This window comes from Tenrec ecaudatus, unplaced genomic scaffold (genome assembly GCF_050624435.1).
Source record: "Tenrec ecaudatus isolate mTenEca1 unplaced genomic scaffold, mTenEca1.hap1 Scaffold_3688, whole genome shotgun sequence".
In the NCBI taxonomy this organism is placed as follows: Eukaryota; Metazoa; Chordata; class Mammalia; order Afrosoricida; family Tenrecidae; genus Tenrec; species Tenrec ecaudatus.
Window position 1 is genome coordinate 71,441 of NW_027459123.1, and position 8,482 is coordinate 79,922.

The following is an 8,482-nucleotide window of genomic DNA, read 5'->3' on the forward strand; positions in this document are numbered from 1 at the left end:
TGATTGACCTGGTGGGTAAACTCCAAATGCACTATGCCCCTCACCTAAAAAACAAACAAATGAGCATCATCTTGATCTTTTAGTTTCATTTGATAAGTGTTTTTTTGTTTGTTTTGGGGGTACAATTAAAGATGGCATCTTCATTGGCTTGATTGATGTTTGCTTTCAGGCTCCTAAGAATCGCACCATGTCTCCTCACTAGTAATTACCTTAGAAAAAAAGAAAAGTCTGGTCGTTTCCTACCTGTTCTTTTAAAGCCATGACATGCTTCTACTGGCTGCTCCTTTTCCTGGCCAATGATTACCCGAGGCACCAATTTCCTAGCAACCTTTCCCATTCCCAAATCTTCAGTTAAAATTCACTGAACTGAGTTGCAATATAATCCAGCTAGTCCTCCATCTCATCCGTGGTCTCTTGCTGGTCCTCAAGCACAAGTGCATGAATTTTGTCAACATTTTCTTCTGTGCAGGAAGCTGATGGACTTTCCATAACAAGGGTTGTCATCAGTTGACATTGTACCTTTTCAGAAATGAGAAACACACCCATGCACCTGTTTTTTCCATACCACTGTCCTAAGCTGTGTTCAACATCTGCCAGGTTCTGCAGCGTTTTTCCCAAGCAGGAAACAAAATTTCTGACCTTCACACTGTTCTCTTAAATTGGCCATCACAAAAAAATGAGCTTTAAGCAAAACCGCCTTTATGAAGATATTCACTGTGGCCAGACAGAGCCCTATGTAACACCAGAGGTGCACTAATTTACAGCAAGTTGCTCTCTGTAGGGGGAAAATGCACACTACAAATGCTCTGCCTCAGGAGCTTTTTCCCTTTATTGGGCGGAGGAGTGCCCCTGATGTTGGTTAACATAGTCTCTGTGGTCACTCTCAGAAACAAAGTTGGAGAACAGACTTTTGGTCAGATTTATGAAGGTATTAATATTAATATACATAATAGTAGCAATTTTTGTTAGCACCTTTTGTTTTAAAGAATTTACCACTCCTGTAAAATAGATATTATTATATTCAATTTATCAATCAGGAGAGATGCAAATAACTTAATGATTTAAATAATTAATGATTTAAAGCTGTGCTCATGCTTCTAGGCAGCAGAGATATCTATCCATATATTCTTTTACTTCTCTAGTATATCATTCTTTAAATAGAAATATGATTTGAGATGTAATCTTTTGCTATAGATGTAAGTAAAGCATATGTGCTTTTTATTAATATTCTGTATGAATAAGTAAATACAGTGTATTAATGTATAGTTTACATTAAATGAAGGCTTAAGAAATGGAGGTTATGTGATCTGGGAGGTCACTATCAATATTCAGAGAGTACATTGGAACTGACTCAATGATAATGGTTTGATTTTTTTATTTTCAATCATCTCAGTTCAAAAATGTGAATAATATTAAGAGACTGAAAAAATTAGGTGAAGACGAGAGGGGCAGGAAGAGGATCCGAGGTGGCGGGGGGAAGCGAGAGCAGTTACATATATTCCCTCTGCAGGCTAGAATTCTAAGAGTTAGTAATTGGCTCCAATGCATGAATGGTCACCATAGGAAAACCAGTCACCACAGTTCTGTCAACATCAGGGTCAGAATAAGATAAGTGGCCCGAAATTCCAGTAGCAAATTTCAGATGATGTAAGAAAGAACTTTTTGGTATAAAAAGCAATTCAGTATTTGCATGTGAAATACTAAAGATAATAAGAATTGATTTTTAAATGTATTTGAAAATTAAATTACCAAAATAGATTAGAATACCATTGGAAAAATATTTCTCAATGTTGGTTTCATAGTACATGGTAGTTGACACATGTAATGCACAGCCTTTAATTTATTAAAATTAGTTTTACTTGAATACATTTCTGCTTGCATCATCCCTTCTCTACTTTGGTTATAAATTTACATTTAATGGTAGGAGAAGCTAATTACTTGCTTCTAAGGTAAAAGAAATTAATATTGAAGTAATTTCTGTCTATCTGGCTTGTCTGCTGGTATCTCTAAAAAATCTTGAAAAGAATTTTCCAGATGAAATATACTTTTGACTCTTATTCTTTATTACTTGAGTGTCTTGGCTTAGCTTTTGGCCTTGAACGACCGTTAGAATAGGCCAGAGGTGATTTTAAGACATAGTGTAAAGGAAAAGCTTCTCTGTTCTTGTAAAGAAAATGTACATAGTGAAAGGACATGATTTTATTGGCATTTCTATGATAAATGCCTTTACCACTTACTGGTAAATTATTAATTTGTGCTTTTTGCTGAACGAAGTAAGTTTTCTCTTGTCCATATTTAGTTCATCACTGTTTGAATGCTTTTTTTTTCTATTTTCTTGGGCAAAATTTAATACCAAGAACAGCTTCTTTTTTCTTCTTTTTATACTTGGTTGAGCTTGTAGTTCTCCTACCTAGATGTTCTGGACTTATTTAGCATTTATTTGATAAAACTGTCTTTTATTAAGTGAAAATAGGTAAAAGGCTCCTTACTTGTATTCATCTCATTACTAGATTAATACAGGCAGAGATTATAATGCTTTCTCTGCTCCTCTTGGGTCAAATTATTTTGTTGTTACCTAGTGTTTTAGCTATATTAATTTTAAAATTCCTTTGTTGCATCATGTTCAATCATTTTTATTTCACTAAAATGTTTAAATAAGTGCAATACTTGTTTTGAAATTATTTACCTAGTCTTTCGTATGATCCTTTCTGGTAGTTGGAATTGTGATAACATGACACACACACGCACACACCGCTATCCTAGTTTTATCTTATATAAATTGACTGTAGTAAAATTCTACTTTGCAGTGTTCTCAACTATTTCTTTGGCTACTCTTGTTATTCTTAGTATTTGCATATGTAATGAAAAGCCTAATTCTAATGACTTTTGCACTTATTTATGTATTCAATAGCTTTAATTAAGAATAAAATTTGCCTTGTAAATTAGTACACATGGAGATGTACAAAGATTATGCTATTCCCACAACTTACTATCCTGCTATCTATGGGACTTACTATCATCTATGGGACTCTAATTCACTTAGGCTAGGAGGTACCTTCACTGCATTTCCAGTGGAGCTTCAAGGTCAATCCAATCCTGAATCTGTCTGAATCTCAGATTGTTTTATAAATGATATACAGAGAAGAAATGGATATTGAAGACAAACAGTGAAAAGAAGTGGAAATAAACCAATGCATATTCCCACAGCACATACTTAGTAAAGGGTGTTTCGAGAATGGAGAGATTCTATAATATTTAGAAAAAGGACAAATAACAAAGTTAGAAATGAATTGAGGCTTAAAAGACAAACGAGCAAGTCAACTGGAATTAAACGTTGACATATTTCTACAAACAAGAAGTATAGAAAAAGCAAATGAAGAGTGATATAACATCTTTTATAAAAATTAGTCTTGGGAGAAAACGCTAAATAAGTATATTCACAATATACATAATCTGATAGTAGTGGAAAATATGAGACATTTAACTTAATCAAATTATCCTGTAGAATAATAATGTGTTGTTTTAGCATCTTATAGGCTTTTTAGTCATCATAAACATTAGTCCATTTAAAATCAGCCTGATATATCAATGTATACTATAAAAATTTTGAAAGCTATATCTGATTACCAGATACATATAGAATTCAAAAGTTTCATCATCAGGCCCACTTTAATTATCTCTTTTTATGTAGATCCAAAGCTATGCAGTACTTATCAGGTATCAAACAGTTCACCTATGTTAATTGAACAAATTAAAATCTCAGTCAGAATTTCTGCTTCAATTAGGTCTAATACTGAGGTATCACACAAGAAAGACACAATTCTGTTCCGAGCTAACAAACAAGCAGCCATTATTGGCTCAGGTTACATTTTTGAAAGCAAATACACTATTTCTTTTGAAATAATGAAAAAAAAATGGCCACAGTTTTACAGGTTTTGCCAGGATTTATTTTAGGAAGGCTGTTGGCTATTTGATAACCTACTGAGAACATTATCTGGAGACTACCTCTTCACTTCATCAGTCATTCTATTGCATATTGCCTGGTAACACTGATAGCAAGTTGCTGCTTTTTCTGTTTCTTAAAAATAGAATGTCTTTCTGGTTTCTTTAGTGAGTTTTTTTTATATAAGTATTAGAACACTTGGCCCTGGTTTCATACAGCATAATCTTAACTTTTAAAAAAAGAGAGAGAGAGAGGTTAAAAGAAATACTGAAGTGAGCTTTTGTCTTGAGGACATTTTTTCCAACGAAGAGCATTTGCACATATATTTTCAAGGTTTCATGTAGTGACAGAAAGGGAGCAAAGCCAATGGTGAGAAATTTAATGAGATAGTTTACAGAAAGAAAAATGAAAAAGTGCCCCTTTAGCGCAAAGGGACTACAAAGAATTTTTCTGTTCTAAATCTAGGTGGTGAGTGAAGAAGAAAAGAACCTTTCCCCTAAAATTTGGAATTGCATTACAAACCTTAAGTCTTTATTTTAAAATGCTTGGTTCACTAATCAAAATGCTCCAAGATTCCAGGCTTAATGTAAACAAAATACATTCTAGATCAACCCAAATGTATACTTCATTACAAATTATTTCTACAGATTATAAAGAGTACTTTATAGTAAAAAAATCACCATTTACACAAAGAAATATGGTTCCATGTGTGGGTATATGCTAATAGAGGAAGTAGACATAAAAACAGTCATGTATACAATTAAGATAATGAATATGTCAAGTATGAGGTATAAATATTATATTAATAAATTGAGGAAATAAGATATTTGAACATATGACCAAAATGCAAGCAGTTTTGGAGAACAACTGAGGGGGAAATGAAAATGGAATTATGTTTTGAAACAGTAAATAAGTTTAATGTAGATTAGAGGAAACTGAAGAGAGACTTGTGAACTGAATCACAGGAGTATGGAAAATCCAGAGTAAAACATAAAGGGAAAGAGAGAAGAGATATCAAAGAGAGACAATGGGGGATAAAGAGAAAGTCTAAGGTATGGACCTTCCATTGACCCAAAGCTTTGTTTCATTTACATTATGTTTCTACTCTTTGTTTTTTTATTTGAATTATTGCTTTTTAACATCAAGACCTATAGTTTTTGCCTTAAAGACTGATCTCATTCTTAGAAACAGAACTTTGCTTAATCTATGTTTTTCTTACAGTGATGAATTCTACACATGAGAACCACTTAAAATAATTATCTTTATTGCTCTTTAATGGCATCTTTAGCAAGACAAAGGTACTGTGTTTGTTTTAAAAAATAAACACTACATATGTTTTTACATTGTTGCTGGTACATTGAGTCAGTTCTAACAACAGAATGAAACACCGCTCGGTCCTGTGCTATACTTGCAGTCACTGTCATGGCGAGCTCAGCATTGAAGCCACCATGGAAATCCATCTACTCCAGGGTCTTTCTTGCTGTTTTGTAAGTACTTACGTCACTTATTTGAGCTTTCAACGAGCTGAACCATGGGTTAGTACATTGTCTGCCTGGGGTCATACTGTCCATCAATAGCAGAGCAAAGATTTCAACCTGGTTTACCTGACTCCAAATTCTGCCTTCTCATATATATTGACCTTTTAGCAGAGCATTTGTTTGATCTCTGTTTTGGAGAGGCCTTTAGGTATAATTTCCTGCCTGTCCAAGGGAATTGCTCTCCTATATATATGGCTTCTAAAATCGCTTTTGATCAGAGGTTTTCTTTCTCCCACTCTTACATAATTTGCCCTAGTTAACTTTTCCTGGTGTGTACTCCCATTTTTGTTTAGACAAGGAGTCTAAGGGATGCAGACAACGGCTGTCTTGAAGTTGGAAGTCTCCGAATAGCTATCTGGAAGAGAGAAGATGGAACAGTGTAGGCTAGAGGATGCTACAGGCATGGTTAGGCTTTCTTAAAGGGCAGAGCAGACCCCAAACCAATAGACTGGTTTATCTCAGTAGCCTGATTGTAATACTTTTCTAATGAGAAGCAATTAATTTAGCAATATAAAAAGATCCAATTTATGGTAGAGAATTTTTGGTGTACATGCCCTTGGTAAGCACTTAAAGCTAGCGTGAAAAAAAAGATCCTCCAGTTGAATGTTTGGGCTTTGTCATATAGTCCCCAAGTTGATTTTCAGCTCCATCCTGATGAAGTGGAAACCTTTTGTTGCCACACCATTTTCCTTCCTGAAAGATATCAGCCATATCAGTAACTTCATGACTCAGTTGCTTCCTGCTCTTCCTGAAGCAATTAAAACAATTAAAACAATTTCAGTGTTAATTAAAATGTCCAAGAAATTTTTTTTCAAATTTGAAATAAAGCATGGATGTAAGACTGGGGGAAAGTTACCATGTTCACAGATGCCTGAAATGGCAACGCTTGTCATTATTATAACAACCTGTAAACAATGTGTGCCAGTTGATTTTGTGTAATTTTCCTATATTCATTAAGTTATTTAATACTCATGACAACTAAATACTTTAGACACGGTTTCCATCCACATTGTATAGATGAAAAACTAAGACAATAATTTAAATAACATAACAAAATTAACAACTTCCGAACTCAGGATTAAAACACTGGCAGTTGTATCTGTACCTTTTAATAGATATGTGTGTGTGTATGTGTGTGTGTGTGAAATGTTTTCAATTGTGAATTAGGTCAGGGAATTATATTTCATACCTTCAACCAGGGAATTATAATTCATACCATCAACTGCATTCAACAGTTCAAACTACTCCTTAGCACAGCCCCCCAATTTCTCTTTCCTTCTTATGGACGCCCATCCTCCCTTTCACAGAATCCATTACCGGTCATTATTGAAATTCCAAGCTTTCTCTTCCCACCCTCTCTCCCTAGGGAACCTCCAAGGTCTGATCCCTTTGATATACAAATCTTGCCCTTGACTTTTATCTTTATAGAAGTGGTCTGCTATGTTATTTGTCCTTATTTGATTGATGAACTTTGCTCAGCGTAATGTTCTCCAGGTCCATCTGTCTTATGTTTCATGTTTTCATCATGGTTTTTAGTGATGAATAGTATTCCACTGCACAAATGTTTCTTTATCTGTTTCCTCTCATGGGAATTTGAGTAGTTTCCAACTTCTTGTTATTTTGAACAGTATTGAGATAACCACGAAAGTGCATATGTTTGTTTATATTATGGCTCTTATCTCCCCAGCAGACACTTTGCTGTATTAGATGGAATTTATATTCCCAGTTCTTTGAGGTGGTGCCGTTTGCTTTCCACGGTGGTTATGAATAGACCGGCCGGCAGCGTGTGAGATTGCAGTCTCACTGCACCTTCTGCAGCATTTGCTGTTTTCTGTTTCGTTTTTAATTGCACTGTGTTGTCAATCTTTATTTTGACTTGCTTCTCTTGGATGGGTAATTATTGTTAACATTTGTCTCATGTTTTGTAGCCATTTGGATATCATTTTTGGTTAACTGTTTATTCATATCCTTAGCCTACTGTTAGCAGTTTCACTGATGTGTAAGTTATATATTATTCAATTCAAAGTTCAGTCATATTAAAAACAGCTGTGACATCATTGCCACAGTCCATTTTGAAACCTTTCCTTCTTCCTTGTGCTCATTGTTGTTAGCTCCTTGTTTCCCCTCCAAGTTTCCCAGCGTGTCCTTACGAAACTCCTGAGGCAGTTTGTGTCTGTATAGATTTGCTTACCCTGGATTTAATTTACAGAAAACAACAAAAAAAAGTAAACAAAAATAACAACAAAATAAACCAGAGAAAAACTTCAATTAGAAAATATTAAAATTTGGAACAACTTTAAATGGGTCTACAAAGAGATGACATGGTAGCCATATCCGTCATAAGCTACAATGTACTCTGTCTTGAAGAGCAAGACTATTTCTCTCCCTAGTATGTGGTCAGAGAGGATTCTCCAGAGGTTTAATCCACATGCAAATGCATTTTAGGCTTTCACTGTCATCCGTAACCTCAGCAAAGTATGTAGATGCTCAAAGTGTACGCTCTCATACTGTTCCACCTCTGGATTTGGATTTGATTATTGACAAGCCTCTCTCAGATGGCTGCTTATTTTAAGATTAAAAGACCCCAGAAACAGTTCTTTTAGATAGCTGTGTACTATCTGAATTCTTCACCAAACTTTGTAATGGATTGTCCCCATATTTTCAGTGAACTCTCCCTGAGGACAATAATCAAGTAGAACCATGATAGAAGAAAGAATTGTTCTCATGAGGGAGGGTGGGGAGAGGAGAGAGCTGATACCAAGGCCTCAAGTAGAAATTGTTTTGGAAATATTGATGTAAATATATGTACAAGTGTACTTAATATTAATGAATAATGGATTGTTAAAGATTTGGAAGAGCCCCCCAATAAAATGATTAATTTAATTTAAAAATAAATACATAATTTTTAAAGAATTAATTATTCTTAGGGTAGGGCTATAATTAAGTGTAAACTCAGAACTCATTCATATATCTGTGGTTTATATATGTCTCTGGTTCACTT